The sequence below is a fragment of the Emydura macquarii genome, unplaced genomic scaffold, assembly GCF_026122565.2.
Source record: "Emydura macquarii macquarii isolate MOO-44397 ecotype Brisbane River unplaced genomic scaffold, CSIRO-AGI_Emac_v2 contig_1790, whole genome shotgun sequence".
NCBI classification, from domain to species: domain Eukaryota; kingdom Metazoa; phylum Chordata; order Testudines; family Chelidae; genus Emydura; species Emydura macquarii.
Genome location: NW_027131927.1, coordinates 20,657,412 through 20,680,053, shown reverse-complemented (window position 1 = coordinate 20,680,053; position 22,642 = coordinate 20,657,412). Strand labels below are relative to the sequence as shown.

General features: G+C 42.5%; 1 long non-coding RNA gene across 1 annotated transcript; it reads right to left on the bottom strand.

Moving 5' to 3' along the window:
- Positions 1-6,018: 6,018 nt before the first annotated feature.
- On the bottom strand, positions 6,019-8,334 carry LOC137159188 (uncharacterized). The gene is made up of 3 exons (XR_010921575.1): positions 8,215-8,334; positions 7,676-7,759; positions 6,019-6,105 (listed from the first exon to the last, which is right to left on the bottom strand). It is a non-coding gene; the product is annotated as an uncharacterized lncRNA (long non-coding RNA).
- Positions 8,335-22,642: the final 14,308 nt, after the last annotated feature.

The following is a 22,642-nucleotide window of genomic DNA, read 5'->3' as shown; positions in this document are numbered from 1 at the left end:
TGCCAAATCCCAAGTCCTCTCTCGCCTGCTGGACGATGGCGTAGTGGGACGTGAAAGTATACACCGATGACCAGGTGGCAGCTTTGCAGATGTCTTCAGAGGCACTCTCTCCAGGAAGGCTGTAGATGAGGCTTGAGCTCTGATTCAGTGTGCTGTGATGGATCCCGGAAGCGGCACCTTTGCCTGATCATAGCAGATCACGAGGAGATGTGCTGGATGGAGAAAAGTGAGCCTTTCATCCGGATGGCAACTGTGATGAAGAGCTGCATCGATTTCCGGAACAGCTTTCTACACTCGATGTAGGTGGTCAGGGCTTCTCTCATGTCCAGCAAATGCCATCTCCTCTCCTTCTCCGAACTGTGAAGTTTGGGAAAAAACGCAGGGAGAAAAATATCTTGGGTACAATGAAATTGAGAAACCACCTTGGGTAGGAAGGCCAGATGCGGCCTCAACTGTACCTTATCCTTATAGAATACTGTATAAGGGGGCTCCAAGGTCAAGGCCCTAATCTCAGAGACCTTCCTGGCTGAGGTAATGGCCACCAGGAAGGCTACCTTCCATGAAAGCAGGAGCAGAGGACATGAAGCCATGGGTTTGAAAGGGGGGCCCCGTGAGTCTCGAGAGGACCAGGCTGAGATCCCAAGGAGGCACTGGGTCATGGACCTGCGGATAAAGCCTCTCCACCCCCTTGAGGAACCTGACCAACATGGGATGGGAGAACAGGGATCTCCCTTCTAGCGGCTGATGGAAGGCCGAAATGGCCGCCAGGTGATCCTTCATCGAGGCCAGCACCGGACCCTGGAGCTTGAGCTGAAGCAGGTACTTCAGGATCGCCTGTATAGGCAAGAGGCTGGGCGGAATACCCCGAGACTCTGCCCAACAGGTAAACCATCTCCACTTAGCCTGATACATGACCTGTGTAGAAGGTTTCCTGCTGCCAAGCAGGACTTGCTGGACCTGCACCGAGCAGGGTCTCTCTCCTTCTGTCAGCCACAGAGCCACCAGGCCGTGAGGTGCAAGAAGTCCGGGTCCAGGTGCAACAGGTGACCATGCTCCTGGGATAGAAGGTCATGCTGCCTCGGGAGCTCCAGGGGCGGGGCGATTGAAAGGTCAAGCAGCATGCTGAACGAGTGCTGTCTCAGCCAGACCGGGGCGATAAATATAACATTCTCCCTGTCCCTCTTTCTTTTCAGCAGGACCTTGGGTAGGAATGGAATGGGCGGGAATGTATACATGAGGGCCCCCATCCAGTCAATGAGGAACACGTCGGAAATCGGCCAGTCTCGTGACCCCGGAGCAAGAAGAACCTCAGACACTTAGTGTTCCAGCCCGACGTGAATAGGTCCAATTGGGGAGTGCCCCACTTCTGGAAGTTCATAGCCACCACATCTGGGTGCAACGACCAGTTGTGATGGGGTAGAAACGACCTGCTGAGGTGATCCACCTCGTCGTTCCTCACTCCTGGGAGGTGAGAGGCAGTCAAGTGGAAACTGTACCTCACAGCGAAGTCCCACAGACAGATAGCTTCCTTGCAAAGGATCAAGGACCGCACTCCCTCCTGCCTGTTTATGTAAAACATGGCTGCGGTGTAGTCTGTCAGCACCTGCACCACTCTGCCTGTCAGGAATCGGGGGAACAACTTGCTCGCTTGGCGAATGGCCCTCAGCTCCTTCACGCTAATGTGCAGGAGCCTCTCCTCCCCTAGTCAGAGCCCCTGAGTGCATAGGTTGGTGCTGATGTGGGCTCTACATCCTACGTCCGATGCGTCAGAAATTAGGGTGACCAACAGGACCGGTTCCCTGAACGGAACACCCTTCATCACTGCCCTGGAGTCGGCCACCAGTTTAGGGAGGCTAAGATGGGCGGGGGAACTGTAACCACCCGATCCAATGGGTGTGTGCTCAGCACATATTCTGAGGCCAACCATGCCTGAAGCGGTCTGAGCCTTAGGCGAGCTAGTCTCACTATGTACATGCAGGCCACCATGTGGTCTAACAGCTGTAGGCAGTGCCTGGCTGTTGTCGTGGGACATTGACGCAGCTGGGAGATGATAGAGATCATCGCCTCAAAACATGGCTGAGGCAGGAAGGCTCTGGCCTGTGAGGCGTCCAGGGTGGCCCCAATGAATTCTATGTGTTGCACTGGGGTTAGTGTGGACTTCTGCTCTTTTATGAGCAGTCCCAGCCTGCTGTACGTGAAGCAAGTGAGGGTCACGCTTTCCTGCGCTTGGGACTTGGACCTGCCCCTGATCAGCCAGTCGTCCAGGTAAGGAAAAATCTAGACACCTTTTCATCTCAGGTGGGCAGCCACTACTGCCATGCACTTGGTGAACACCCTTGGAGCTGAAGATAGGGTGAGGCTTTAAACTGGTAGTGGGAGCCAGCCACTGTGAAACGAAGAAAATGCATGTGGCTGGGGAGGATAGACACATGAAAGTATACGTCCTAGAGGTCGAGGGCGGCATACCAGTCTCCTGGATCAAGGGAAGGGATTATGGAGGCTAGGGAGACCATGAGAAACCTGAGTCATTTGACATATTTGTTTAGATGATGCAGGTCTAATTTGGGTCTCAGACGCCCCTTCGCCTTGAGGATGAGGAAGTACCTCGAATAGAACCCCTTTCGCCTTGAGGGACCATTTCCACTGCTCCTATGTTGAGGAGGGTGTCCACCACCTGCAAAAGGAGTTGCTCGTGAAAGGGGTCCCTGAAGAGGGACGGAAGGGTAGGGTTGTTGGGGGGGTAGATGTAAACTGTGGGGTATAGCCCCCTGAAATTATCCCAAGGACCCAATGGTCCGAAGTGATCTTTGCCCATTCGGGATAGAAGGGCCTAAACCTGTTTAGGAAGGGGCGGGGCGGGTCCAGAAGAGCAGTCGGGGTGCCACCCTCGGGCAGACCATCAAAATTGTCTCCTCTGGTTGCCCGACCTCCTGGGAGGCCCTTGCTGGGGAGTTGAGGACGAGCTGGGGGGCTGATTTCTCCTTCTAAACCCCCTATTCCTATCCCTATTCCTATAGGATTGAAAAGGCCTGGGCGGAGGCCTTGGCTTCTGCTGTGCCTAGGGCCATGACTGATGCCTGGAAAACTGGGGCGTGTACAGGCCCAGGGAGCAAAGCATGGCCCTGGAGTCCTTCAGACCATGCAACTTCGCATCAGTCTGGTCGGAGAATAGGGCTGACCCATCAAAGGGGGGTCCTGAATAGACTGCTGCACCTCCTGGGACAGGCCTGAGGACTGCAGCCACAAGCACCTTCTCATGCAGATGGCGGAGGCTATGGCCCTGCCCGCTGAGTCAGCAGAGTCACAGGATGTCTGGAGCGCTGCCCTAGCTACTGTGGTTCCTTCCACCACGATGGTGCTAAAGTCTGCAGCCTGGTCCCGGGGAAGGGCCTCAGTGAACTGCCAGAGAGAATCCCACAGGTTGAAATTGTATCTACCCAGGAGGGTCTGATGGTTGGCAATCCTGAACTGCAGGCTTGCCGTGGAATAAACCTTTCTCCCAAACAAGTCCAGCTTCTTATTGTCTTTGTTCTTGGGAGTGGACCCTGGCTGACCTTGCCTCTCGCTGCTTAGCCGCATCTACCACCAGGGTTCCCAGGGCAGGGTGAGTAAACAAATACTCAAACCCTTCGGCCGGGACATAATATTTTTTCTCGGCCACCTTTGACGCAGGGGCAACCGAGGAAGGGGTTTGCCACAGGGCCTTTACAATCTTAAGGACCCTTTTGTGGAATGGGAGGGCCACTCTCTCTGTGGTGACAGTGCCAGCACATTAAAGAGGGTATCACTGGCCTCTTCTAACTCCTTCACCTCCAGCCCCAAGTTGGAGGCCACCCTCTTGAAGAGCTCCTGGTGCTCCCTGAAATCCTCCAGTGGTGCCGAGTGGTCCCGGGAGACTGCCTCGTCTGGTGAGGAGGAAAAGGACTGCCGAGGTGCGTCCTGCAGGTGCGCCCCCTCCTCGCGGAGGGTTGCACCTGTTGAGGGTCCCTCCATGGGGTTCGACTCCTCATCCGAGGAGTGGTGTCTACAGGCGTTCTCCTGTGCCAGAGGCACGGACTGAACCCCTGATGACATAATGGATTGGGGCCCCGTCCCCGTCTGGATACCCCATGGGGCCCAATAAGGCCATTGTTGCAGCCATTGACCCTGGCGCCAACCCAGGGCTGACTGCACCACAGGTTGTGACGCTTTGTGGGGGCATTGGCTCTCCCAACGACTGTCCCCCTGAGAGACCCCGAGTCACTGGACCGGTGGTGCCGGGTACATCCCTGGTCCCAGGGTGCCCTTCCATGACAGGGACTGCCCTCTCGATGCCTCCGACCTGAAGGATGACGAGGACTGCCTCTGTCACCGCGAGTGGTGCCGATGAACAGAGGTACGCTCCGAAAAGCTAGAGGTACCGGAGCATCTTCTCGGTACCAATGATTTCCGCTGCCGCTTGCCTTGTGGCCCTGCAGACACCTTCGGTGACCAAGGCCAGCGCCGCTCCGAACTCCTCGGTGCCGAGCGGACTCCGGCGACTGGGTTCTGCCTCTTGGACTGCACGGTGCCAGGTCCTCCAATGGCGACCGGGTTCTCCAGTGAGGGAGAGGAAATGCCTCTCCACGCATCCCAGCAACAGTACAGTGACAACTTGAAAGACAGTGAAGGGGTTGATCCATACCCAAAAGCCTGGGTGACAGCTCTGAAATGGAGCTGTCTGTCAGCAAGCAAAAATCAAATCTGTGGAGAAGAGAGAAGATATAACACTCATTATGTCCACAAATCCTTGCCTATGAGCCTTCCTTTCCTAACTGGAGGTCAGTTCCTGGGGGTGACCACACAGGACAGAGGAACAGACTCTACAGAGTTCCAATGTAGGAACAGGAAGTGGATTATCCTCTTCCCGTCTGCTACAGAGCGGTTGAGGAGTGACTCTGCATCCTATAATGGCCAGGTCTTCAGAGACCCACCATGGATGAAAGCAACTGTTCCATGCACCCCTCATTTATTAGAGGGCTCGTGATTTAGGTTTGGGGTATCATTAGTATTGATATATGATTTTGCCATAAAACATCTTTATTTTTATCACAACATTGGCACTATCCTCTTGAATTGCAAGGCAAACAAATGACATATCACAATATGATGGTTAAGAGTTAGAAGAAACCAGAGAAAGAAACAAGATGGAGAGTTGTTATATTGTACAAGTTAGCTGAAGGATAGATTTTCAGATCTGCTCAGCACTCACAATCACTGTCCCAATGGAAACTGCTGGATGCTACATTCTTGAAAATCTGGTCCAAATTGTGCATGCTTCTAGTCACTTGAAAATCTGACCCACATGAAAAAACAAACAAACAGCTGAAGTCTACTTTCTTATCTCAGTCAAAATACAATGGCAAGCATTGGTTGGGGGCTAACGAGTGCACAGCACAATAATGCTAATTCTTGTGATTTTATCATAAGTCTCATAATATTTGGTGTTAAAGCCCCTGCTCCTGGAATTCTGTGATTATGAAAATCTAAGTGTTCCTTTAAAAACAAAAAAGTAAATTTCTTGCTCCAGTTTGTGAATAAAAGCTCATAAACATGACTTGAGCCCATCCTAAGCACTCAGAAACCAGCAGGGAATAAAAAGGACCCCCAAAATTATTATTTTTTAAAAATCTCTTTGTTTTAAGCCAATCCCAGGATTTCTGTGAGCCTGATGCATGATTTTTGAACATTTGTCAATGGCGATACTATAACATGCTGCCATGCTGGGGATCTGACTACAAATGCTGAATACCTGGGAATGGTCTAAAGGAAGCTCAGCTGCTCAGAGAGAAAGCACCTTGTATTGCTCTGTAATGATTCCTAGGGCCTAACACTGCTCAGAAAAAGGCAGCCAATCCTGAGTGTGAAAGAGTCACTGATGTCAGCTCTGCAAGTATGGATAAAGAAAAGCAAAGGAGGGAATAGGCAGGTCCCAGTAGAATCTCTAACAAATAATGTATCAAATGTTTGATATAATAAGTACTTATGCCTACTTATCATCATTTATATTCACTCACTCTCACTTTAATGTTCTCATTGCATACACATCAACCAAGATATGGCAAACATATTCCTGGATTCTGAAGTCTGAAAGAAAAGTACAAAAGAAATACCCTGTTGTTATCTATTAGTTATTATTGTTATAGTACGCAGTAAGTGCTTTACTGAACAAATAAAGAGATAAAGCCTCTTCCCTAAAGATACGGACAATCTATTTAATTATAATCTAATAGAATCTCATTATTGTAATGAATAGTTGCCTAGTGTAAGAGGACTGGGTCTCTTCATATAGTACAGTAACAACCCTTTGCAGCTGACCTAGCAGCCTGATGTGAAAGCCCTTGGAGATTAATAGTTTCCAAAGACATTTGGTGATTAATTGTCACTGGCGATATGCATGTTTCCTCCTATATCTGTGACAGTTTTGACATGAGTAGAAGGCTTACAAAGGTGTGCTTGACAGAGGATTCCTTAATTATAACACAAAATAGATGAGCTTGACCAAGTTTTCCTTGCAGATGCCAATTTTATTTAAGTGCTGAGCGAGTGAGATGTTGTTCTTTGCCAGAAGAACTGGAGACAGCCAGCAACATCACAAGGTAATAAAGTTGTTTGTCAGCTCTCCAGAAATGCCTTAAGCTCCAGTCTTTCCCAAGGGAAAGAACAACATAATAGGGATTTAACAACACAAGAGGCCTGGGAAAGAGTGCAGATTCCTATCCAAGGGGCATTTTAACCCAGGAATTAAGCTTTTCAGTGAGGCTTGATAAAATCCCACTGCACAGTTTAACTTTGATGAAGTGAGCATGTAGGCACAGCAGTTTACTAGATGATTTGTGGGCTCTGCTCTTCTATAGACTTAGCCTGAGAGAGGGATGCCTATGTCTACACTGCCGGTGGCATTGTCGGCGCTGCTGGATTGATTGAGTGGCAGTGGAGACCCGCTCAATCGATCCAGAAGTCGACTCAATAAATTCACCCCTGCAAAAAGATTAATGCTGTGTTGACGGGAGAGCATTTCCCCTTGGTGCAGCGTATTGGGGACGCTGCGCTAATTAGAATTTAGGAAGTCGATGAGAGATACACAAGCTACTCTATATGGCTTGCGTATCTCCCATTGACTGCCGCTGAATTTCTCAGCGAGCGTAGATCAGACCTCAGTCTCGCTCTACACACACACCCACCCATGCCCCCCTCATCCCCTCAAAAGCACTTTTTCTAATGAGCAAGTGATGAAACTTTATAATAAGCCCTAGACTTTGGTTTCATAGGGTTCTGCCAAGGCAAGGAATGCAACTGCAATATGAGGCAAGGACAGCTTCATTGTTCAGAGTATTGGTAATGTGATATAGAGCCTGCTATTCCCAGTTGCCCACATCTATTTGAGCTCAGGTGAGTGGTTCCTAAAAGTTGTTGCCATCTCATGTGAAATAGATTCATCTGGGGGCTGGAATAGGCCCATCAATCTCTATTCCCACATCTTAGAAATGACCACCTGAGTCAGCACTGATACTCATGTTGAGAGCCTCAACAAAGGGATCAAGGAATGAAAGGGCCACGAGAACTAAACACCTAAAGGTGATCCATTGAGATCAGGGATAGAATGCATTGATAAGGCAGTGTGGAAATGCTTGTACTTTCCCTGCCCATGCTTTACCTGGGCTGTTTGGTTCTATAGTGTAGACAAGTCAGCGCTGTTTTAATCACCATTGTCCATTCATAGAAGCAGTGGTTTGGAATCCTGGAAGTAGAGGCCCAGAAGAGGAAAAAATTCATATTCAGCATAACATGTGGTACCTCTGCATAGCACCAAAACACTGTAGAAACATTAACTAATGGGAAGATAAAAATATAGAATTTCTTTGGACTAGATTGTACTTGTCCCTTCCCATACTACACTCTCCCATACTTCCCTAACTCCCCGCCTCAGCACAATCCAGCCTATAACAGGGTAGGAAGGGACTGGGGACACGAACCCCCTTCCCTGCACCACCCACAGATCTGGCATGGTATAAAGAAGTGGGCCATCAGAGCTGGGAAGGCTGCAGCGGGGACGATGCCTCAGAAGACACAATCCAGTCTGACATTCCCCACAGGGTGAGGCAGCTTCCCACAGGTTAGTGAGTAAATAATACAATTGGGCTCTTTATCATAATCTATTTACCCATTTTTCAATTTAAGGGAAATGGATATTACCTGATCATCCAAAATTTCAGCTTAGATCGCTTGGTCCCATTTCCACATCTTGAATTAGGACCAGGCCTGGATATTTTCCAGTGATCCTAACTTGGCAAGGAATTTCATCTTTATTACTGTCTAGAATATTCAAAAATAAAGATAATGGACAAAGGCCTTTGCAGCTGCCTTGGTAAAGCCCCAAAGCTTTCAATGGGATTACAGTAGTGTAACAGAGAGGTGGATTGATCACAATTATTAGGCGTCAGCCACTCACTATATTCCTGATATAGAAGAGTGGGGCAGAAGGGATGATGAGTTTTGTGTTCAGGGATGAAGAGGGAAATATTTGTTGAAAGCATGAAGCCAGTAAGAAAATGGGCCATTGCATGCTATGCCTAGGCCTGGATTAAAGCAATACACTGGAATCCATTAAGGTGTTTAAGGAATGTGTCCATCTCTGACTCTGCAAAGATTGCACTAGGAAGTTGACTCATATATTGTGAAGGGGGGAAAAAAAAGGCTTTTGGTCCAAAGTACTTACAATCTTTTGAAAATGGTCAAAATACAAGTGTATAATGTCTTTCGCCTGTTTGAGATACAGCTGGCCGGACGGTGTTGCTGATAAAGCTGTAAGATCTGGCAGTGGTTTATAGGACCGTTCTTCAATGGTTCTGCTCCTTTGTAGAAGGTTTCAGAGAGTGTGTTGGACAGCTGTTCCTTCCCCAAAACTTCCACCAATGGCCTTGTTCTGTCAGGCCCCCGTCCAATGTATATATACTGTTGGGTGAGAATGAGGTATTTTGGGTTGTGATGCTGTCCGTACATTGATAACTTGCAGCTCTACCTCTCCTTTTCATGATATCTAGGTGGCATAGTTTACTTACTTTCTGAGTGCCAGACCAATAGGAGGACAAGGATAGACAAGCTGCCCGAATTCACCCCAGAAAAGATGGATGTGACAATGGCTAGCAGGAGGAAGAAACTTGAGGAATTGACTAAAGTACTTCCCCACCTTGCCAAAGAAGTTTGATATCTTGAGATACTTTTGAATCCTTGACTGCTCTTGGATTCCCAGGGAGGATCAGTGACTTATACCCCTTTTTGCCCCATCTGCAGGTAGCTAATAAGTCGCAGTCTTTTTCCTTTTTATTTGAAACTCATCACAGTGTTTGTCGCCAGTATACTCTGCTTTGGGCTGTAGCCTATGCTTGTTTAAATGGAGTGAGTTGATGTGAGCACATTTCACTTGTGCTCTGTGAACTACTCTGTCTTCTCATCTTTCTCTGAGTATGATCCTAGGTATGGATTCTAATATATAAAGCCACGAATGGGTTTGAACCTGTCACCCTTGGACAGCCTCTCTCTCCATTTGTCACTGTGATGGCAGATATCATCCTGAGATTTTTTTCTGACAATTTGTAGATGGGCAATCTTGGGAGTTGAAAGAAGGATCTAGGGTCCTGAAAGGTAAGCCTCCCTCTGGCGGTGCACCAGAAGTCCAATTTACTGATCCTGAGAGCACAGTGCAAGACATACCTTTTTGGTCAAAATAATACAGACCATTAGTAGATTATTTATGAATAATTGGGACAATACAAGGAAGAGAGTTGTGCATAATTTATATCATGCACTGTTTGATTTAATGTTTAGTAGAAATTAAGCAGCCATGTGCCCAGATGCTAGTGTCAGGTGCATAACAAATCATTAAAGGTGAGATTTTCAAAAGTAGTCAGCGTTGGCCTAACTTTGGCCCCCTTGGAGTCAACTGGAGTTCTACTATTGACCTAATTTAAAATTCCACCCTAAATAAAACATCTTCTCCAAAGGTAAACACTATTTTCTTATGTCATTACAAACATACATGAAAATCAATACATATTTACATTTTTTGAGATTCCTAACAGTTCCCTTCCAGCCCGAATCATCCTATAACAATAAGACATGTGTGTGGATAAAGGAAATACAGACAAAACACAATTAAATCCTGAACTATGAACAGTAATAGTGAATTTCCTTTACTATATGAAGACCCAGTACATCAGTAATGTTGCTAATAGTCCAGAAAGAGCATTCCAGATTTCATGACATCTGTCCATGCTTGCCTGTAGCCCATAAATCAACTTTTCATAAGATGCCATTTGAGTTAATGATGGAATCCCTTCTTCCTCCATAGGTGAATGTTTATCTTTCCAAAGTCATAAGATAATTCTTTTAGGTGAGATCAAGCTTATTCTTAATCAAGAATTCAAAATACAGAAATAGTTTTATTTGGGGCCAGTCTTAAATAACATGCAAACACATACTGCCACTGCCCCCATGTATACTGTCTGCAATATTAGATACTTTAAATTTTGTGTGCCTATATAAAAATCTCTAAATAAATATAAGGGCCAAGAACCTCTGCTAGCATAAACTGGCACAGCTCCAGAAGTTTTTTTATATATATATGTATAGTGTGTTATTTAAGACTGGCAATACTATTATACACTATGAACTTCTATAGTATTTTTATTATAGTATCGTGTACAGTATGTGTGTATCCATAGTAATTTGGGATTGATGCATATAGAGCTCTGTCATAGGCTACAACAGTGATTCTGAACTCTGAAGAGGTCAAGTACATATTTTCAGCTGCAAACACAGGCATAATTATTAGTGCTGATAAAGAAGAATTTCTGTGCAGTTGAGCACTGGGGTTGTGCACGTGTTTCATTGATCTTTACGGCATGCTGTGACAGGATACAGCGGTCCACATGTCCTCTGGACTCAAACTAGAGTATAATCTGCTCCTGGGCCACCACCTCTAAACTGAAGAACATTTGGTACCAGTTCCTTAGCAGGGTCTGCGGAGAGCACTGTTGATGCACGCTCTCCTCCTCAGTGAGAGAAAAATCAGAAGGGTCTCAATGAACTAGAACCGGCTGCCTTCTGGAAGAAACTAATCTAACCCGACCTTGATGTGTCAGGCTGACTCTCTCCACCTACTGTAGCAAGTTTGCCTTGAAGCAAACAACTGATACTGCTATGTGATATATAAATGGTAGGCATGTGGCATTTTTAATTGTGTCTGACTGCAGAAGGTAATAGATGCCCTATTAATATCTAAATTAATATTAAAGGGCCAGATCCTCAGCCAGTGTAAATTGGCATAGCTCCAATGAAGTCAAAGCAACCACATTCATTTACTCCAGCTAAGGACCTCACCCTAAATACGCCACAAATATGGACCAAATGGAGACTCTAGCGTAGCTCTATTCCAAAAACCTGCATATGAGGGCATGGGGTTAAATATAACCTTTTCATTCTAATGCCACCTCCTACAAATCCAGCAGTGCCAGTACTCAAGTTGGGCAAATCCTAAAGAAAAAACATGGGAGGGGGAGGGGAAAAGGATGTGTATGTGAATATTTAAATAATCACTTCCATGTTTTTCCCCTTTTGTGTTAGCTTTTTGTCAATATTCTAGCAGTGAGTTTTCTGGCAGAAATGTTTGCAGAAGCAATGAATCTTAAGTGAATATTGGACAATATTTAGGGAAAGCAAATTCTGAATTCACAATCACAAGTGTAAACACTGAAACCTGATTCAAAGAGTTATATACATCTAATCAGTGAACTGAAACATATCATGCAACTTACATCTCCAGTCAAAACCAATCAATGCAGCTCATATTTCAAATACTAAATATTCACATGCCCTATCTATAGACGGATAATTGTTTGCCAGAAGTGTTTAACAAATAATTTTGAATACCAATTACATTTGTAAGCAATTCCTGGACAATTAACTGGATTTCTGTTCCTCAGTTTTCTATCTGTAAAATGGAAATAATAAACTCTCTTTTCTCTGGCCCTTTTCCTGTTTTGTCTATTTAGATTGTAAACTCTTTGAGGTATGGTCTATTTCTTATTATGTGCTTAATACAATGGGGGCCTGAACTCAGTTGGGACCTTTAGGCAGGAACTTTAATTTAATTTTCTCAGATCCAAAAATAAGGGCTTTACAGTTGGAGACCTAAGAGAAGTAGAACAGTGAACCAAGTTTGTAAGTACAGCTGTGCAGCAATTTGTTTATTATGTTCTGTCTTGTCACTTCAATGTAAAACATTCTAAATTCTCTAAAAGGATGTATTGTGTTAAAAAAAAACCCAAGATTTGTAGTGGCCAGTCATGTCACATCTGATAACTAAGACAAGTCATCAGAATGTTGGGTTAGAGTGCATTGCCTTGGCTTTCAACTCAGATAAATAGGTATGAGCTGAGAACTCAACAGTAGCTCTGTGCTCCAGTTGCTTGAAGGTATTGCAGTGTCATTAATATTAGCCCACCTTGAGGGTATCCAGGGTTCTTTGCATTTAGATGTTACATCTAAACCTACAGTGGACTTAAACAAGAAAGCCTATGGAAAGACTGACTGAATAGAAAGGTAGTGTGGCAAAAGTTGAAAAACCATGAGTAAAGATTATGTACTGAACTAAGTAATTTATCTTTCTTTTTCAAGAGCAAATAACTCAAGATATTGCCTTACAATAAAATTGATTTCCATATGGATAAACATTGATAAATCAAGAGGCTAGCAAACTCATTGGCTCCTAATCTGATAGCCTAACACAGAAGGAAGTACATTTAACACTGTAATCATCTGTCAGGGATTGTATAATGATCTCCCATCATGAGGTGATTTTTGGATGGTTTTTAATTTTCCATTTTTAAGGGCACTTGATCCACAAAAGCACCTAAATTAATATCAAGTATGGGTAACTAAAAAAGTGTCTGGCCATTTCACAAAAGAAAACCCTTCTCTCATAACTACAGCAGGTTGGAATTTCTTTTCCCCTTGCAGAAATTTTTGACTTTTCAGTGAAAAACTAGAACTGAAATAATTTGGCCAAAACCTGAAAATTTTAGATTCAGAAATACCACCATGGTGCCCATGTGAATTGTAGTTTGGCTGCCGCATAGGCCCATTTATCATTATAGGATGGGCACCCTGGTTAGACTACATCTCCTATGATTCACCAAAGTCTCCCTTCTTTATCATTTTTGATGGAAGATTTTTGACCAGCCTTGCTCAGGACCTACATTTTTGCCACATTGCATTTATTATCCAGGAATATTTCTATAAGCATCTCTCAAGTTAAATCCAATGTAGCTTTAGCTATAATATCTGAGGTTGGCATTTTCAAAGGCGCCTAAGGGAGCTGAGTTTAAGAGAGTTACATGTCCATGCCTAACTCCCTTAGACTCTTTTGAAAATCTCAGCCTATATGATAGTAAGAGCTTCGGTTACCCCTAAGTAAGGATAATGTTAACTTTACAGGAACTACTCCAGGCACATGGGGCAGAGAGCTACTGTTTTTTACCAGTGACAGCTGCACATGTTTAATAGGAGCAATATATGACTCTACATACAGAAAGGCAGTGGAAATCATCAGGTTTTACTCTTAATCTGGCCATTGCTAAGAACACTCAGAAATCTGTTCTGTCATCAATGAGTGCAGAGCCTCTGAATAGGACTTTTGTGCTCATACCTTGGTAAATATATCCACAGTATATCTCTCTACAACCCCATAACATGTGCCAACAGATTCCACCTGTTTTGCATAAAGAAACTACCTCAAGAAATTAACTTTGTTTTCATTTGTAAGGAATTTCCATCTACATTTGTAGTTTTATTTAAAACCAAAAACAATGCAATGTTATATAAGATGGAAAGTTTCATTGTTATATATTTCTTGTATGATACAGCCTATCTAATGTTACAGACTACACCCTCTCTCATAGATTATCTAAAATTAGTTTTGTCTCCTTCTGCATATGCCGGACCTCAGACTTTATGGATTGTTGAGAGGAAATAGGAGGAAATGTCAGAATGTGGACTCTGACAGCAGTTTAGTTATAGCTACCACAGATAACTTACATTCTGAGGAACTAGCAAAGGTTCCTTCTGTTTTCTATGACCTCTGTCACTGTTTATCAATTACCTCTCACATAAGGCCTAATTCTGTGACCTTTAGTCATACTGTATAGCATTACTCATGTAACTAGTCCCCTTGATTAAGTATTACTTGAGTAATATCAATACTACATGTCCCAGCCCAACATTAAGGGATCTACAAGGCCCCAGAGGGAATCCTATGAGCTCCCCCAGCTATATTACAAATTATACAAGTTACCATAACATGAGTAACTTGAAGAATCTGGTCCACAGTGTGTACTTTTATTTTATTCTTTTCCCCATCCGCTTGTCTTTCTTTAAAATGCATGTATTGATGGAAGAATATTCATTTAAATAATTTGCAAGGGTCTGGCTATGCATGTGACTTGTAGCTTAAATGAAAATCTCTTCTTGTGCAGTGCGCAATTGCAAGCAAAGTTGAGCCCAGAGTATAATAAAACAGAGGTTAAAGGCAATTTTCAGTACATGTTTCCATCCTTCTAAGCTTGAGAGCATTTTCTTTTAAGAATATTCCTGGACAATGCCATTTGAAAAGTAATAGATAGATATTCCATAATACTATGTCTGCATAATAACAACAAAAATATATATGTATATATAGTAAACAATAAGCCACATAATATCCCTGTGATTTAGGTTTATCATATCTATGTGAGAGAAGGATAAATCAAGAAGTGAAGACGGTAAGTAATTTGTCCAACATCAAAGTGTGTTGAAGTAAAGCCAGGAATAACACTTGAATAACCTGCTCTAAACTCTAAACACACTAAAGGTTCAATTATGCTATCTAGTCCCAGCCCAACATTAAAGGGTTCACATGGCCCCAAAGGGAATCTTAGGAGGTCCCCTAGCTAGACTACAAATTATACAAGTTACCATAACTGATGACTTGGGACATAGACTTAAGAGACTTAGGGCATCACAAGCTTAGGTGAGGAAGGAATGTTTCTCCATGATATAGCTGTACTGCAGAAATACAGCTGATGTATTATGTGGAGTTCATGATTTCTTATGAAACATCCAGCACTGGACACACCAGAGAAAAAATATCAGATTAAATGGACCATTGATCATTTATTCATAAAGAGGGTCTAATAATATTCACGAATAATTCATTTGACAATTTATGTAGCAGTAAAATTGTTTCCAGCTACATTTTCCTACTGTTTGACCAGCTCTAGTTATACAGTATAACAATTCTTCATGGCACGGGCTTTAAATTCTAATATATTGTTGGAAACATTGGTTCAGCATTAATACCTATGTACTAATTGATGCATAGTTGTTAACCAAACAATCAGCTATTACTTCATTAACAAACAATGGGCCCAATCCTAAAGTCCTTACTTGGGCAAAAATTCCTTTTCAAGTCCAGGGAAGTTTTGTCTAAGGACTTCAAGATTTGGCCCAATAATTGTAATATCACCAAAAAATTATAGTTGGGAGACTTCAGTGGAAATCATTGCCAATATTTACAAACAACTTATTTTCTCCTTGCAGAATATTGATCCAGAATAGACACAGCAAAGGTCAGTGGGCAAACTTCAACTCATTCTACACTGAGGCCTTCATCAACTCTAACCACCAACAGGGTTTATGACAAATGAGAAGCCAGGCTTCCAGATGAATTTCAGTTTAGTTATTTTTGTTTTAATGTATGTGTGAATCAATTAATCCTGTCATAGAAGGGCATCGTAAACTGTGTGCCAGAGTTAATGAGTCAGACATTATCACATCATTACACCAGCTGGCATAATGTAGCATGTGTTGTTTGTCATAATATACACTGCCATGCTTAACAACCATTAATTGTTTACATGAGCAGTCATATTTTTCTTCAAAGAACCTTCAGCGAGTGGTTAATATTTTGAAAGCTTCTTAAGTGAGTAACTCTTACAAGCTAAAGATAATAACAAAAATAACCCACTCCTGCAGGAAGCTAAACAAAACAGAATCACACGTAGTGACAATTAAAGCTCCATCTTTGTCACCTTAAAAAGAATACACCAATCTCTCTGATTCCTATTGGTTCCATGAATTCAATTCCCATTGGTTGGGAATACCAGTGATGACTTGTCTTGTCTCTATAAAACATTGACAAAGCCCTGTCTTTATTCTCAAAAGCAAACTACAAAAAGCAGAATAAGGGAAAGAACATGGGCCAGACCTCTTCTCTCTCCTTGATGTAAGTCAGGAGAAAATCTACTGAAGCCAAAGGAGTCACCTCAGTGTACAATTCCTAAGATCAGATGCATGCCTTCTCTTTGTAGGTATAAAGCTTTAAAGGTGAGGTGGTTGTGCCGTGCCCTGCCTCTGCTCCCCCACCCAGAGATCACCTGGGTTTGTCGGTTGAAAATATAGTAATCATTTCTATTTTATCATAATGCTTTGGCTGCTAGTATTTTTTGGCTGACTAAAGACAACATTTGGCCATACATAGCAACAAACTCAGGTTTACCAGCTTTCTGTGAATTAGATTCATTCTACTTCTGGCCAGATTTGTTGGCCATATGGCTTTCCAGAGCCAAAGGCTAATAACATGTTCAAGGAGGAGATTATTGGAATAGCCAAGAATGCTGATTTTGACCCACAGGTACTGTCTATGTATATCCACAGACACCTCCCTGCCTGTCCCACCAAAAAAATAGTTAGATTGGAGTTATGGTTTTTAAATATATCAGTTTTCTCTAGGTAAGCAAATAAAGACCCTTAAATAAATACTGAAGTGGAAAAAACGCATACCAAACATTGGGAAACCCTTATGTTTTAAGGAAAGGTATTATTTTTTTAAAAAACTGAAGAGTATGGAAATATGGAGCATTAATACTTCAAACAACCTTAATGTACTGTTAGTTTGATTTAAGAGGCTTATGACTGGGAGTAGTACAAAATACAATGCTACTATTTTGGTGGAAAACATGCAGTCCAGTTTGTTCATCTCATGCAATTAACTATTTTAAGTGTAACTGAGAAACTCAGTGCTGCAGCTGCGGACACAAGGATGCCATGGAAGGTGACATCTCCCCTGACATCTTAAACCCCAGGTGCTAGCCATCTTCATGCCTATAGCTGCATCTACCATGGCTTCAAAAAAAAAAAAAACCCCTGTCCCAGATTAGGACTTGAGGCGCTGATTCAGCAATGAATTTAGGTATGTGTTTATATGTAAGAATGAGAGTAGTCCTGCTGAAGTCACATGCTTAAAGATAAAGATGTGTTTGTGTACTATTGTTTAATCAGGCTATCGTTAATGTATAGTAATGGACCTTGACTAGTCTGTAGTGCATTCTGTATTTTTATATCTGTAACTCCAGATTAAATTCTATGTCAGAGAATTTCCTTCACTTTTTTACATTGTCAAATTACAAAATACTGGTATCCCTGCTACATACCCACACTTATTCACCAACAAATATGTAAAATAGAGACATTCTAATTTGATAGCAGTGTTCAATAGCATACAGTATTGGGATCTCTTGCTTGACAGAACTGTACTGTGGACTTCAAGTTCTTCAACCCAGATGGACGGATGCTTAGACCAGCTGTAAAGATAACTTTAACTATAAACAATTAACCGCAGCTTTTGAATGGAAAGCCCCGAATGTCCCTAGCCAATAGACTAATAGAAACTAAATGTTAAGGCCCAATCCTTAAGTGGATTGAGATATACGTAATCAGTAGCCGGCAAACTTATTGCTAGAGTTAGGGAGAAGAAGGGTATATAGGGACCCCCAGGTGCTGCCCTGCCTGAGGCTCTCCGTGGATCCGTCGAGGTGCTAGCGGATGCCCCAGGTGGATCGGCTCCCTGGTTGCAACTAGCTTATAGGGTGAAGAATGGGCCTCTCCACCCCCGTGCTGGTAAGCGCCTTCTTTCCCGCTTGAGCAGATTGGGGTATACTCGTAATACCCCTCAGTCTGTAGCCTTAGCACTCATGGGCCCTCAGGTACTGATTGCTAAGTGTTGTTGCTGCTCAGATAACACTAAATATTGTGGCTAAATAAATCCTTGTTTGGGTATTCCTTTGTCTGGTTGTTCCTTCCCGCCACTGAGATCCCAAAATACGGACTCTCTGCCCCAGCGGAGCACAGAAGCACTACAGCAAAGCCCCAGTAGGGCCTCAAACTGAAATTTGAGAGAGAGAAGACAATACCTAGTGTCATCAAAGATTGCTCTTCTCCACTGGCCAGCTCAGCTTACCATTGAGCCTTCATCCCTTCTCTAAGAGAATGAAAATGACTTCTGCTTGTAAAGAGAAATGCCAGAGTACATCAGACTGCTTCATGAACAGGAAAGGACCTTCACAAGCTGGGTGATTTACTGCTGGAGAGCTCCTCATTTCTTTCTTTACTGCATTAATGTGTATTTATTTCTGTGCTCTGTAAGGATGTTGTAGCTGATGGCTGTCCTGTTTTTCAGTCCCTATGACTGCATCATCAGAAGCATGGCAACAAAGAGATCTGGAGGTCCAGACACAGCAACAGCTTAAGAAGCACGAGACTTAGAGATCCTAGGAATTAAGGTTCTAGCTCTGATGACATCTTGAATAAACTGAGTGAAACTATCATCCCTTCCCTTAATTCGGGAAACTGACACAGATACATGAATGGCGAACAAAATCCTCTCTGTACCATCTTTAGATTATTTTAAGGATCAAAATTGGTTGAAAATGATAATAAATATCATTGCAATTCATTCCAATATAACAGACATATAGAGTGTGGGCCTTGCTCCTGTCATGTGCAAGGAATCTTCTTGGTGGGAAGGCTGTAAATAGTGTCCCATATCAAAAAACAGTTGATACCCCTCCAACTATACTCCCCTGAAACTCTTTAGCATGTTTTCCTAGGAAAAGAATCTTCATGCTGGTGAACATAACAGTGCCATACAAACAAGGGGGAGATCTATGAAAGGAGACATCCATCTAGAGGTGCAATCCCATTAATCTGTCATTGTTGAGATTATGATAAAGCTTCAGCGCCAAGGTTTTACAGGGAGGGAAGGATGGGCTTGGAGGCTTGGCCAACAACATTTTCTCTATGCTGTCAATTAACGTTATCAAAGATTAACTGTCATTAATGAGCATTGTTCACACTGCTCCGTGTGCATCACAGTCATAAGTTGCCCACATTCAGCCATCCAACTGCTAAATAGGTGTGTAACTCAAAGTTTTGAGGAAAGAAAAAAAAAGTTGTTTCTCCATGTATGCTATGTCAGTGCACTACCACTGGAATGCAATCTGTCCAGTAGCTGTGGGTTGCTAGACTAACATAATCAGCACATGGCTTTTCACCTCATTCTGGTGACCCTTTGAATACCTGCGGTCTGTGCTTCTGAAGCCTTCTGAAGGATTTCTCCATCTTTTGGGAGAAACATCAACTGTTAAATAATGCAAAAATGCCTATTTCCCTACTACAGAAAGGGAACATTTACCCCCAAAATTATGATTTTTAAATTGGAACACTGGCAATATCGCACTGTGTGGTGAACAGTTCCGAAGTGTTAATTAACTCCTCACATGAGATTAATGCATTCTAAGACCGTCAGGTTTTCAAAATCATGTTCATCCTGTGTATATTTATGATCTTAGGGTCTGTGCTTTGAAATGAGAAATTCTTGCATCTTAATCCTGGAATTTATCCTGATTCCTTTTGTAGCCTTGAGTAAATCCCGTAGCTAGAGACGGATCAGACGAAAACCTTGGATCTGAACATGACAGACTTTAAAGTGACTCTCCATTGCCATTTTATTTACACCAGTGCAAAGTAAGACTATAAAGTGGATATAAAACACCATTAAATTTAAATGGTAGCATTTTATTCTGACTTTGTAAAAATATAAATGATGACTCTAGGTGCAGGGCAGTGGAGAATCCGATCCATAATTTAATTAGTTTGCATAATTATTTAAGTTTGTACTTTTTGTGGAAAGGGAGATGAGATAAAGAAGCTGAATAGTTTAGGGAAGTAGTTATTGGCACCATAGCCTGTTAGATTTACCTCAGAGGTTTGACTCTTGAATTCTATCTGCAGTGTGGTAAATTGGTAACACAGGACCAGATGACTCATATTGGTGAGCAGTTGCTCACATGACCAGTCTTGTTGTCAATTGTAATTGCTCACCAATGGGAGTAAAAGGTTCACAATATGGACCATTATAAGCAGAAAGAAAGAAATTTGTCTATTATAGACCAAGTAGGAATGGCAGATAGTCACATATCAGTAGCAAATGGGAACCTTGATTACATTTTTGACATTCGAGTTAAAACCATAAACCTTGGCTTCATAGAACAGAAAAGACAAAACGCTTGTAGCTGTGATTTTGTCTGGGTCATTAAGGGAAAAGTCCTCATACCCTTTTGCTCAGTAGTACCGTACTAATGCTCACTGGTCGGACTCTGATGCCCTTACAATTAGTAACACCTTTCTCCACTGACTTCAGTAAGCTTATTCACGGATTAAGATAGAGCTGGTTGAAAACATTCCAATGGAACATTTCTGTCTGAAAACTCCAATTCATCCAAATCAAAACTTCTCACTGGAATGTTGTTGAAAGCTACACATTTTGTTTTGAAGGAAATAAAAAGCTGAAGAAAAGCATTTTGATAAGGTCAAAATGTTCCAATCAGAACAGAATATTTTCTACAAACGTTTTGTTTTCTATACAGAATAGGTATTTTGTGTCAAAGTTATTTTACTTGATAGACTATAACTAGAATATAATGTAATTTTTTAAAAAAACCCAAAAACTATAACTGGAACAAAACATCTGTATTTTATCTAAACAAAGTATTTTGATGGACCTGAAATTATTTTTTTATTCTTATTTTTTTCCCTAAAATTTCATTTCATAGGTATTTTTGGAATTTTTTGGTTTTGTTCAGAATCCAAACAAGAGAATTTCCCACAGAAGAAGTTCCAACTTTCGAAGAGCTGCAGAATAAGGTACTATTCAACATGAATAAGATTACTAGAATCTGGCCTAAAGTGAGTAAGGGCAGCAGAATCTGGCCTTAAGAAATTGGATCGTTGTATCTAAGAAATGTTGGGGGCGGAGGGGATGTAACCATATATCACACCTGATCTGCTATATGTCAGATGACATATCAAGTCTAGGATGAAATGAAGGAGGATTTTTATTTTCATAATGAAACTGAAGCCTAGAGAAAGTAATGTCAGATCAGTGTACTCTCCTGTTCCATATTGAGGAAGTGATTTTACCTCTTAGTTGGACTTATAGTAATTGTATAAAGGCTTCCAATCTCTGAAAACTGTAATGAAAACTGTAATCCTGACCTGCTGGATATGAGCTATACAATTACTCTGAGTATATTTAGAATAAATAATCCATTCTCATAAAGCTCCAAATATTCATAGCTTCTGATACAGGACATCATGTCCAAGGGTTGGATTATGATTACTTCTGCAGCAGGGGAGAGGGTGATGTCTGACTTTTGATAAACCCTTTAAGAGAGCTCATCCTTTCTCTTTGACCATGTAGGAGCCATTGTTAAGTCTTTGTTATACTCAAGATCTGTTGTGTAAGGAAAATAAAGAAGGAAATAAAAGGGTGAGAAAGGGAGGAAGAACCAGACAGAGCAATTAACCAAAATAAACAGCTGCTAAAAGATACAAAGTTTCTACCATACAGCAGTAATAGCCCAATGTCCTGTAATGAGAATGTGAGGTATATATTACAAATCATCAGTGTTACTTAGGCTTGGTCTATACCAGAGACTTATGTAGGTATAACTACGTCTTTCAGGGATGTGGAAAATCCACACCCCCTGAGCAACACAGTTATACCAAACGAACTCTGGTGTAGACAACGCTATGTTGATGGGAGGGCTTGTCCCGCTGACATAGCTACTGCCTCTTGGGGAGGCGGAGTACCTACGCCAACAGAACACTCCTGTTGGCGCAGGTAGTGTCTTCACTAAGCGCTGTACCTGTATGTGTATACATGCTCTTACTGTTGGTGAAATATCCTGGTCAACTGACCCAGTAATATTGAATGAGATGTTCTGTCATACACAGATCTCTCCTCAGAGAAACTAAGAGTTTAGGTGACAGGCTAAAAAAAGAATGACTAGCAGAATGTATTTTAGTATTTTAATAAATGAGGGTTGTTGGGGTTTTTTTTAAACTTCTCAGCTGTTCTGTTATCCAGTTCTTCATGAAGAGTGAAATTCATGCACAGTCCCTGTCAGCACAACAGTCTCTAAGCAACACTTAAGCCTCATATTTAGGGTGTAAGTTGTGCAGAAGTCCCTTTGTAGGCATGGGGTTTTTTACCTTCATTGTATAAGCCCTGATTCAGCAAAGCACCTAAACACAAGCTTAAGTTCATATCTATTCAGCAGTGCACTAAGGTCCAGATTTTTAAAAGTACTTTAGCACTGCTCTAACCAGTGTTGCAATGCCTAAATGACTTAGATGCCTAAAGTCTCATTTTCAAAAGTAATAAGAACTTGGAGCCTGAGGCCTGGAT